We start from the raw sequence: 12,756 nt of genomic DNA, 5'->3' as shown, positions 1-12,756 counted from the left end.
TCTGTGTTTCTGCAGAGGCCACACATCTGGGAGCCAAAGCGTGACTGATCCCTCCATTGTGTCTCCATCGGCACAAGCTGGCTCCGTTTCTCGGCAGTAATAACACTTTCCATAGAAACAAGTACTGTTTCCTACAGTTAGGAAGGTGCTGAGCAGCTGCTCGGTGGCAACAGGCTTGATCTCTGTCCGCAGATTAACAAATCTTCCAACCACCAAAGGGGCCCGGTGGAAACCCAGGATCCTGTCCAAATGAAAGGCAGCTACCTCTGCATTGTGGGCGGGAGCCGCAGTGGCGGCGGCTGGGGGCGGTGAGCGCGGCGTGGGGCTGCCCCTCCCCGGAGGCGGCGGGGGCGGCTGGGGCCGCACCGCACAGCATCGGCGGCCATGGAGCGAGCCTAGGGCCCGGCAGGCTTGCTGGAATTGTGGGAAATACATCAGTGAAGAAATGGACTAGTGTGTCTGAGCATGGAGTCTCCTTGCTGACCATCACCCCCAGCTCTCCTTGATAAATGAGAGCAATTGGGTCAGGAGAGAAGGAAAAGATTGTAGTATATTCTTTATTAATGTGTTACTCCTTCCTCTATGGACAAGCATTCTTTTCCCCCCAGTTTTGTTTCTATTTTGAATAGTACTTGTGCATCTATCTTTAGATATTGTGGACTTCATTATCTATAGACTTTTGGCAGAAATATAATATAGATCCCATATAAATTTTCTAATAGCCATAATAAATAACATAAATAATAATATTAAAATTATTTGCTAGTAAAACAAAAAAATTCAGGTAAAATAATAATAGTACCTGATAATATATTTAACACCAACATATTCAGAATAGTGTTATTTCCGTAAGATTTTATGTTCCTTTAATCAAACTAAGTCTTAAAACAATTTATATTTTACATTTAGTACACATCTCAAATTAGACTCTAAATTTACATTGGCAATGCCTAATTTTTATTTTAATTCTGTAAAATTCTAAAATCAGAGTTAAAAAAATCTAGATTTTTCAGTAACATATAGGTATCAATTCTTAAATCAAATTAAATACTTAGTTGTCTATTATATAGCACACTTAGAGTACTACCACATTGCACAGTGTATTTCTATATGATGATTTACCAGGTGAATTGAAGTTTGTGTATATTAATATTAATATATATGGAAAAGTGCATTATTTTTATTTTTACTTGTTCAAAGCTTTTTTTCTGATATATTTTTTTTATCTCTCAATGTATGTGTTGTATTTCTTTATAAATGCAACTTGTTCACACAAGATTTGTATTGGTTCTTTATTAAGAGAATTTACATCTTTGAATTGAAAATAATTCATGAGCTTAAATGTTGGAAAATCAGAAATTGTGAAAAATGAAACAGAGCACATTCTAGGCATTAGTGAGATGAGATGGGTTGGCCAGCTTTTGTTGTTGTTGTTGTTATGTGCCGTCAAGTCGTTTCCAACTCATAACGACCCTATGCACAACAGCCCTAAACCCTACTCTATCCTGCGCCAACCGCACCGCCTCTGACACACCCATCCCGATTACCCCAGTCACTGAATCAATCCATCTCATAGAGGGTCTTCCCCTCCTGCGCTGTCCCTCCACCCTCCCAAGCATGATGTCCCTCTCCAAGAACCCGTCCCTCCTGGTAACATGTCCAAAGTATGTCAGACGAAGCCCCAGAATCCTTGCCTCCAAGGAGTAGCTTGGTTTAATCCTCTCCAAGGTGAATCTGTTTGTTTTCCTGGCAGTCCATGGTACATTCAGTACCCTTCTCCAGCACCACAGCTCAAAAGCATCCACTCTCCTTCTGTCCTCCCTAGTCATTGTCCAATTCTCTGATGCATAACAAGCGATTGCAAATACCATGGCCTGTATCAGGCGCACCTTAGTCTCCAGAGAGACACCGTTGCTCCTGAGTACGTTTGAGAGGTCCCTAACGGCAGACTTTCCCATCGTGATACGCTTTTTGATTTCCTGACTGCTGGTACCAAGAGTGTCGACTGTGGAGCCGAGCAAACTGAAGCTGTGGACACTCTCAATCTCTTAGTCAACCATCCTGACGCTGCTAATTGGTCCAGTGGCGAGAATCTTTGTCTTCTTGACATTGAGCCTTAGTCCATACTGAAGGCTGCAGTCCTTGACCCTTCGCAGCAAGTGCATGAGGTCCTCCTCAGTTTCAGCAAGCAGGGTTGTGTCATCTGCATAACGCAGATTGTTAATAGATCTTCCACCAATCCTGATGCCACAATTCTCCTCATAGAGCCCAGCTTCTTGGATAATTTGGCCACTTTAAATCAGATAGTCATATGGTATATTACACTGGGAATGAGAAATAGGGTGTTGTATTCATAGGCAAAAAGTCAATTTCAAGTTCTATGCTGAAATACAATGTTGTGAGTGATGTGGTATTATCCATATGCATATAAGAAAGGCACATTTAATATGGCTATTATTCAAATATTATACATATCATACATAGGGTTTTCAGAAGCCTGATATTTCAAAAGTGGATGGCCAATCCTTCTTCCTAGTCTGTCTTAGTCCGAATGCTCAGATTTAGAAAAGTATCTGACAGACAAGCATTTTACAGAAAAAAGCAGATGAAAGGTATTTCCCCATTTGTAATTAACCAAGTTTTCAGTGTTGTTCCTCCCTTTGACATAAGTGTCTTGACCCTCCCATTTCTGTGCTCCACCATCCACCAGCATCCCCTTCAACTTCCACCCACTTTCTTCAACACCTATCTCCCGTTGTCCAGCCCTGGATCTGATAACTTATATATCTCAAGTATTATGGGCTTCTCTGTTTCCAAATTCTTCAGCTACTGACAATTTCTTATCTTGTGGCCTGTCTCTTGAGGTTAGGGGTAATGTTTCCCAAGTGAGGGTGATGTGTCCTTTAGATCTGGTATATAGAGTTGTTTTCCTAGCCCCCAAGCTCCAACAATTTCAGACTCCACCTTGACCTGCCAGGCCTCTGGATCATGTTTACCTGTTGGGTGGGGGAAGCTTAAGTCCCTGCCTACTGACCCTTTTCTTCCCTTCTGAAATTCCTATTTCAAGGTTTAAGGTTGTTGTACATAGGGTCACTATGAGTCACAGGCAACTTGACGGCATATAACAACAACAACAATTATTAAAATAATTGCTCCTACATGTAGAGCCAAAGAGAAATTGAGATTTTTTACCAAATTTTACAGGTCAAAATTGACCAAACATGCAATCAAAATGTGTTAATGATAATTGGTGACTGGAATGCAAAGTTGGAAACAATGAAGAAGGAATAGTAGTTGGAAAATATGGATTTGGTGATAAAAATCAGGATGCAAATAGAATGATCAAATTCTATATTTTCAATAATTTATTCAATATTAATACCTTTTTTTGTAAATATTTTTTTAAAAAGACACAAACTATGACTTTACACATGAATCTCACCTGATGGGCTGCATTGGCATCAGATTGACTATATGGAAGAAATCGCTGGAGAAGTTCAATATTGGCAGTCAAAAGTAGACCAGGAGTGGACTGTGGATCAGACCATTGGGTCAAAGAAAATGAAAATAAGTCCACGAGACCCAAGATATAATAATCTTGAATCTATTCTATCTGAATTTCAAGGTCTTAGGAACAGGTTTGAGGCATTGAACACCAGATGATTTATAGTATGATATTAAGGATATCACACATGAGATGGATCTTAGCTGAAAGCAGGGAGTATCCTCTGGAATGTCTATCTGTGTTTCATTGATTATGCAAAGGCGTTTGACTGTGTGGATCATAACAAACTGCGGCTGACTCTGAGAAGATTGGAAATCCCAGAACACTTGATCACGCTGATGCGAAACCTATACTTGGACTAAGAGGCAGTCGTCAGAAAAGAGTAAGGAAACTGCATGGTTCAAAATTGGGAAGGGTGTACGCCAGGGATGTGTCCTGTCTCCATACCTTTTCAACCTGTGTGCAGAACAGATTATCCAGCAGGCTGGGCTCCATGAGGAGAAATGCGGCATCAGGATTAGTGAGAAATCTATCAACAATCTGCATTATGCAGATGACACAACCCTGCTTGCTGAAACTGAGAAGGATCTGAAGCACTTGCTGCAGAGGGTCAAGGACTGCAGCTTTCAATATGGATTGAGGCTTAATATCACAAAGATTCTCACCATTGAACCAATTGGCAGCATCAAGATGGATGGTGAAGAGATTAAGATTGTTCACAGCTTTAGTCTGCTTGGCTCGACAGTCAACACTCTTGGCACCAGCAGCCAGGAAATTAAAAGACACATTGCGATGGGAAAGTCTGCTGTTAGGGACCTCTCCAAAGTACTGAAGAGCAATGGTATCTCTCTGGAGACTAAGGTGCATCTGATACAGATCATGGTCTTTGCAATCACTTGTTATGCATCAAAGTGTTGGATAATGACTAGGGAGGATAGAAGGAGAATTGATGCCTTTGAGCTGTGGTGCTGGAGAAGAGTACCATGAACTGCTAAGTAAACAAACAGATTGATCCTGGAGAGGGTTAAACCAGGCTGCTCCTTGGAGGCAAGGATTCTGAGGCTTCGTCTGACATACTTTGGTTGTGTTGTAAGGAGAGACTGGTCCTTGGAGAAGGACATCATGCTTGGTAGGTTGGAGGGACAGACAGCGCAGGAGGGGAAGGCCCTCTATGAGGTGGATTGATTCAGTAACTGGGATAATCGGGATGGGTGTGTTGGAGACAGTGATATTAGCACAGGCAGAGCAGAGTTTAGGGATGTTGTACATAGGGTCACTATGAGTCGCAAGCGACTCAACAGCACATAACCACAACAATACATGAATAAAGCAAAAGGTCATTTAAAAAGACAAAGGAGAAATAAAAACTGAAATGGATGTCAGAAGAGACTCTGCAAATTACACTATTGCATCAAGAAGTCAAAACAAAGGGAAAACATGTCTAAGTAAAAGAGCTCAACAGATTTCAAAGCTCAGCTTGAGAGGACAAAGCAAAGTATTACAATGGAATGAGCAGAGGCTGTAATTGGAGAATAACTCACTCTGCATTTCTCAAATGGAGAGAACTAAAAAACCTTGAGTCACAATACTGAAAGATGCTATAGATAACATATTGAATGACCCAGAAAGCATCAAAAGAAGATGAAGGAAATACACAGAATCACTGTACCAAAAAGAACTGATTGACATAGTAAAATTTCAGGAACACCATATGAGCTAGAGCCAATGGTAATGAAGAAGGAAGTGAAAGCTACATTGAAAACATTAGTAAAAAAATAAGGCCCCAGGAATCGATGGGATACCAATAGGCTTGTTTCAATTAACAGATGCAGCCTTGGATGCGCTAACCAGTCTATGCTATGATTTTGGAGGCCAGCTTTCTGGCCAACACATTAGAAGAAGTCCATATTTGTTCCCATTCTCCAGAAAGGTGATCCAACTGAATGCTGAAACTAGCAACCAATATCATTAATATCACATGCAAGCAAAATACTGCTGAAGATCATTTAAAAATGACTAGCACAGTACATAGATAGAGAATTGCCAAAAGTTCAAGTAAGATTTAGAATAGGCTGTGTCACTAGGGATATCATTGCTGATGATAGATGGATCTTGACTGAAAGTAAAGAATATCAGAAGATTGTCTATTTGTGCTTTATTGAATATATTAAGGCATTTGACTGTCGATCATAACAAGTTGTGGCTGACATTTAGAAGAATGGGACAAATACTGCATGGTGCCACTGTTGTAGAATGGAACAGACATCAGGGTTGGGATAAGACTGAGAAAAACTGGCTAAATTATGTATACTGCATTTAAACAGATGAGGGAGAGAACAATTTAAAAGCGATACATGATAGGATATTATGGTTATCACAAGAGTCCAGAATTAAGGTTGCATAGCCGAGTGTACTCGAGGCAATGTGAAGGGTGCAGGGGGGTTGTATACCAATGAAATAATTTTTCTTTTACTTTTCAAAGAGAGGAACGAACTGGGGGGCGGCCTTGCGCAGGGAGAAAAGTGCAACAATGAATGAATGGAAATCCAAAATCTCTGTAAATGTTCATTAAAATTAAAAAAAGGAAGAAGAATGGGAGTCCCAGAGCATTAATTTTGCTAATGTTAAATCTACACCTGGACCAGGAAGGTTTTGTGTGAACAGTGCAGAAGAGCACTGCATGGTTTAAAATTAAAAAAGGAGAGTTTCGGGGTTGCATTCTCTCTCCATACCTATTCAACCTGTATGTCGAGCAAATTATTTAAGAAGCTGGGTTCTATGAAGAGGAATGTGGCATCAGGATTGGAGGGAGACTCATCAATAACCTGTGTTATGCAGATGACACAAAGTTGCTGAAAGTAAGGAGAACTTGAAGCACTTGTTACAGAAAATAAAGAAATATAGTTTTTAATATTGATTGAATCTCAATATTAAGAAAATATCCTTTTTTAAAAAATTTTATTTTATTGATTCTGATGAACATTACAGAGGTTTTGGATTTTCATTCATTCATTGTTGCAATTTTTTCTTTACCGCCCTCCCCCCAGTTCTCTCCTTTCTTTGAAAAGTAAAAGATAAACTTCTTCGTTGTTATACAATCCCCCTGACCCCGACCCTGCCTCCCCCGCCCCCGCCCCAAATGCACTCCACTATGCAACCTTAATTCTGGATTCCTGTGATAATCATAATATGCTATCATATATCACTTTTAAACTGTTCTCTCCCTCATCTGTTTCAATTTCATATACATAATATATCCAGTTTTCAAGAAAATATTCTTATCAATGGATCAATAGGCAACATCATGATGAGTGGAGAAGAGATTAAAACTGTTAACAACTTCATCTTACTTGGATCCACAATTAATACCCTTAGTACCAGCGTCAGGAAATAAGGATATGCATTTTACTGGGAAAGTGCAGTTAGGAAATCTCAAAATTATTGAGAAGTAATGATGTCAGTAGGAGGACTAAGGTGTGTCTTATTCAGGCCATAGTCTTTCCAATCACCTGCTATGCATCTGAGAGCCAGACAATAATGCAGATAACAAAAGAATAATTGATGCCTTTGAAGTGTGATATTGGAGGAAAGCACTGAACATGCAAAAGAACAAATATGTCTTGGAGAGGGTACAGTCAGAGTGCTCTTTAGAGGCAAGGGTGAGGCTTCACTTCACATACTCTGGACATATTGCTAGAAGGGTTATTCCTTTGAGAAGGACATGATGCTTAGAAGAGTGGAGGGTCAGTGAAGGAGAGGAAGACCGTTGACCAGGTAGATTGACATGGTGACTGCCACATGGGCTATAGTGTCTCAGGAAGTGTGTAGATGGCACAGGATAGGACAGGGTTCAGATTTTTTATTCATAAGGTTGCTATGAATTGTACTTGACTCAACAGCATCTAACAAAAACATAACAGCAAGGGTGTGTAAGCCCCAGTAAAGTGAGCTGGTGAGCACTTTTTGGTATGTTGTCTCCAGAAATGTCCCCATAAACATCCAGTGATGTGATGCCTCTGGATCAGGTTGCCTCCTCAAGGGAACATCAATCTATGCATAGTAATGCCTTTATTCATTTTCCTATGACAAGTTAAGGGGCTATTTGTCTTCCTTCTCATTTTCTCTTCTTTCCACCATCACCCATAGTCTGTATAGTCTGTGTGTTTTCCTTTGTGATTCTTCACTTGTTGTGGGCAGTCACTCAGGTTTTTTCTGTTAGATCTAGTTTCAAGCCAAGACTGTCATATCTACTTTGCAGAATTTTTGCACTCTGTCTAGACCACCCATGAATTTTAAAATCTCCTGCTCTCTCCACATCTGTCTTCATATTAAAACAGTTTTCACTAATCTTAAAGTCCTTTATTGATTTGATTTTTGGTTTATTTTTACATAACACATGATGGCTCCAGATAGTAAAAACCCACAAAACCAAAAACCTCACTGCCCTTGATGGGTCCATTCCAACTCAAGGTCACACACACACACACACACACACACACACACATACACACACTGGGCTTATGAAGTTATAGTTCTTTACTGAAGGAGACTGCCTGTCTTCCTTTCAAGGAGCACGAAATCTTACATACTACCCCACCATGACATCTTTCCACATATGTTTCCTAATTCTAATAAAGATGACATTTGCATTATCCCTTCTTGTTCTGTTGTTGTTTTCCATCAGTTTCAAAAAAGGCAAAGTGGGCAGAAATGTCTTTCTGTTAAACCAGAAACCTATGGCTATAAACAAAACCTCTGGTCCTACAGAAGGCTAGAAGTCTCAGTCAAGAACAAATTGGAGGCATGGGATATAGAGAAATTGTGGTTCCCTTCCCCACGGTAAAATTGTATCCAAGCAGCAAGCTTTGAGTGACAAGGTCTTCCTAACAACACAAATTATTACCAGGCATTCATTTTCTAAATCTCCCTAATTGCTTTCATATTTCTATAGTTTAATTAGGCTGGTAGGACACTGTGGAGAGCTTAAAATGTGAATCTGCCGACCAGAGAGAGCTGACTTTCAGTTATAGAACAATTCCAAAATTAAGCATATTTATAAAGAAGGTCTTGGTGACCAGGAAGGACACAGTGTGCCTTACTAGACTTAATGCTGAACAGACTGAAGAGGATGGAGGAAGCACAGGATTCAAGGAAGAAAGATCTAAGTACAAGTTTTCTGTGTGATGCTAATGAACCACATAAAATAGAACCCTGTGCCTCAAATCAACTCCAGCTAACAGAGACCCTCCAATGGTTTCCAAAGCTGCTCTTCTTTCTCCCATGAAATAAGACGGTAAATTTGAACCCGTGACCTCTCAGCAGTGAAACATGCAACACACTATGCCCCCAGAGCTCCCCTGAGAAAAGCTACTCTTTACTGCTACTTTTTAGTTAATTTAAAAAAAAAATTAAGTTCAAGGGGAAAAAATATACACACACACACAACCACTTTTTCTGGCTCTAATCACAATATTGTTGTTGTTATGTGCTGTTGAGTCACTTGCAACCTATAGTAACCCTATGTACTGCTCTGAAGTCTGTCCTGTCCTGAACCAGTCTCACTAATTCTACCACACCACCTCCATTGCCCCAGTTACTGTATCAATCCACCTCATCCAGGTTCTTCCTCTCATGTTCTGTCCCTCCACACTTCTGCACATGATGTCCTTCTCCGAGGACTGTTGCCTCCTGGCCATGTGTCCAAAGTAAGTGAGACGGAACTTCAAAATCCTAGCCTCCACAGAGAAACTTGGTTTCACCCTCTCCAAGACAGACCTATTTGTTTTATTGGTGGTCTGTGGTATGTTCAAGACACTTCTCCAGCACCACAATTTGAAGGCATTTATTCTTTTCCTGTTATAACTAGTCATTGTCCTGTTCTCTGATGCATAGCAAGTAATTACGAAGATGATGGCCTGGATTAGGTGTACCTTAGTCCCTAGACCGACATAGTTGCTTTTCAACACTCCGGAGGGGTCTCTGACAGCAGATTTTTCAAATGCAATTCGTCTTTTGATCTCCTGACTGTTGGTGTTAAGAGTGTTGATTGTGGAGCCCAGCAAGATTAATTGTTAACAACCTCAATCTCTTCTCCCCCCCCCATTATGGTGCTGCCAATTGACCCAGTGGTGAGAATCTTTGTCTTTTTGATATTGAGCTTCAATCCATATTGAAGACAACAGTTCTTGACCTTCCGCAGCAAGCACTTCATTTCTTCTTCAGTTTCAGCAAGCAAGGTTGTGTCATCTGCATAAGGCAGATTGTTGATGAGTCTTCCTCCAATCCTGATGCCACATTCCTCTTCATAAAGTCCAGCCTCCCATATGATCTGTTCTACATATAAATTGAAAAGGTGTGGAGACAGGATGCGTCTCTGATGCACTCCCATCCTGATTTTGAAGCATGCAGTGTTTCCCTGCTCTGTTCTGAGGACTGCTTCCTGATCCGAGTACAGGTTTCACATAAGCACGATCAAATGTTCTGGGGTTCCCACTTTCCTCAAGGTTAGCCACAATTTATTGTGATTCACACAGTCAAATGCCTTTGCATAGTCAATGAAACCCCGATAGACATTCCTCTGGTACTTTTTGCTTTCTGCCAAGATCCATCTGACATTGGCAATAATGTCTCTAGTGCCATGACCTCTTCTAAACCCAGCCTGTATTTCTGGTAGTTCTCTGTCAGTGTACTGTTCTGGTCGTTTCTGAATAATCTTCAGCAGGATTTTGCTAGTGTGTGATATTAGTGATATTGTTTGATAATTTTGTTACTTTATTGGGTCACTTTATTTTTGGAATGAAAACAGATATGGATCTCTTCCAGTCAGTTGGCCAAGAAGTTGTCCTCCAGATTTCTTGGCACAACTTAGTGAGCACATCCAGGGCAGCATCTGTTTGTTGCAATATGTCAACTGGTATTCTATCAATTGCTGGGGTCTTATTTTTTGTCAAGTCAGAGCAGCTTGAACTTCCTCCTTCATCACATTTTCTCCTGATCATATGTTGTTACTTTAAATTCTTCTGTGTCAGCCACTTCTTTCTGGTACAGTGAGTCTGTATACTTCTTGCATAAACAAAAAAAAAAACTCAAGCAATTGTCATTGCTTCAATGTGACTCAATAGTGACCCTATGAGATGAAATACAGCTCTGCAGAGTGTTTCCTAGGCCATAATCTTTAAGGGAATTAGTCAGTCTTGGCTGTCAAGTAGGAACAGACTCATAACTGACCTCCTATGGGTTTTGGTGGTGGTGGTGGTGGTGGTTGAGTACCATCGAGTCAGAAAGAACCAACCCAGAGCCGACCCTCCAAAGTGTTTTCAGAAGCCATAAGTCACACAAGAGATTGCCCATTCTTCTCCAGAGGAGCAGCTGGTGGATTCAAACCAAATGCCTTTGGGATTGCAGCAAAGGTTCTTACCGATAGGGCAGGCCACCAGAGCTCCCTAGTAGATTTTTCAAAGCAGTCAATGTCGCAGGATGAAATTGCCCAGCTTTCTCTCTCAGAGCTACTAAGTGGATTCCAGCTTCCAGAGAAGCATACCCCTTGGGCTAGCAGTGCAGCTCTCTAGAGACTGTGCCACCAGAGCTCCCTTTTAAGAAAATAAACATAACATACACATACTTCTCCCTCAGAACAGTTGTTGGGTTCAGCTTACTGGTCTTTTGGTTCTTTGACCACTGTGCTAAGAGGGTTCCTAAAAACAACACAAGCTTGTGCTAATAATCATGTTTCTCCAATAGGATGGATTGATACAGTAATTGTAACAATTGGTTCAAATATATCAGAGATGATAAAGATAACAGTAGCTGGTCAAGGTCCATTAGTCAAATTGGTTTGAGAACATGTAACAACATACGGGAGCTCTAGTGGCCTAGTGGCAAGAAGCTGTGGTGCAGTCCCGAAGGCACATAGTTCAAGACCACCAGCTGCTCCATGAAAGGATGGGAAATCTCCTCCCATGCGATTAACTGCCTCTGAAAACTCACAGGAAGGTCACTTATGGGTTGGTTCCAACTCTATGACACACAACAACAACATAGCGTCAACATGAATCACAACCTATTTGATGACAATGAATATTATTTGGATTATTTTACAAAGGCAACATGACTGGTCCCTAGAGGTATAATATTTACTTTCTACCCAAGTTATTAATGGCCTATTTTGCATTTTAACTTCACATGAACCTGGGAATAAAATAATGAATGCATCAGGTCAATCTCTCTGACGCATTATGCCTTTTATGAAATATTAAGACAGTGATTGTTATTAGAGGTATAGCCTCTAGCCATGAAACAGAGGAAATATTTAAATGATAACCCTGGCCATAGTGCTCCAGCAACTGAAAACCAGCCCATTCATCATGGAAACAGGAAGAGAGGAAACAGATGATGTCTTACAAGTCATATTAACTCACACATAGTCACAGAGCCAACATCTCCTTTGTACTGAGCCTGCCTCTAGTAATATTAAAATACAGAGACTGTAGAGCCCCCGTGTCATTTAGACATGCTTCCTGTTCTCTTATCTACCTCCAGTCAGGTGAAGCCAACAGACAATTAAATTTCTATGGCTAAAATCAAAGTTGGGTCAGTATCTAATGCCCTTCAACTGCAGATTACCTTTTACATTCCATCCTTGTGGGCTCACATGCCTATTTGATCACTAGACTGAATTTCCTGCATATCCCCAATACCTGATATCTGCATCTGGTAGACAATGCAGTAACTTATATATAGCAATCCCTGAACAATTATTTGTGCTTATTTGATACCTAGAAATAGACCAAAAAGTTTTCCAGACAGAACAAGGCAACACAGCATGGTTTAAAATCAGGAAAGGTGTGCATTAAGATTGTATCCTTTATCCATTTTTATTTAATCTGTGTGCTGAGAAAATCAGCTGGACTATATGAAAAAGAATGTGGCATCAGAATTTGAGAAAGACTCATCAACAACCTGTATTATGCAAATTATAAAACTGTACTTGCAGAAAGTGAAGAAAACTTGAAGAATTTGCTGCAGGAGATCAAATACTACAGCCTTTACTTCATGGGTTACATTTCAACATCAAGAGAACAAAAGTCCTCACTATTGAACCAAGAGCAATGTCATGATAGATGGAGAAAAGATTGAAGTTGTCAGTGATTTCATTTTACTGAGTTTTGTAACTAACACCCACAGTACCACCCATCAAAAAATCAAAAGACCTATTGCACTGGGGGCCCCAGTGGCCTAATGATAAGAAGCTG

Source organism: Elephantulus edwardii, unplaced genomic scaffold (assembly GCF_000299155.1).
Source record: "Elephantulus edwardii isolate Elephantulus edwardi_28Jun2011 unplaced genomic scaffold, EleEdw1.0 scaffold00353, whole genome shotgun sequence".
Taxonomy (NCBI): Eukaryota; Metazoa; Chordata; class Mammalia; order Macroscelidea; family Macroscelididae; genus Elephantulus; species Elephantulus edwardii.
This window is presented reverse-complemented; position numbering follows the sequence as displayed.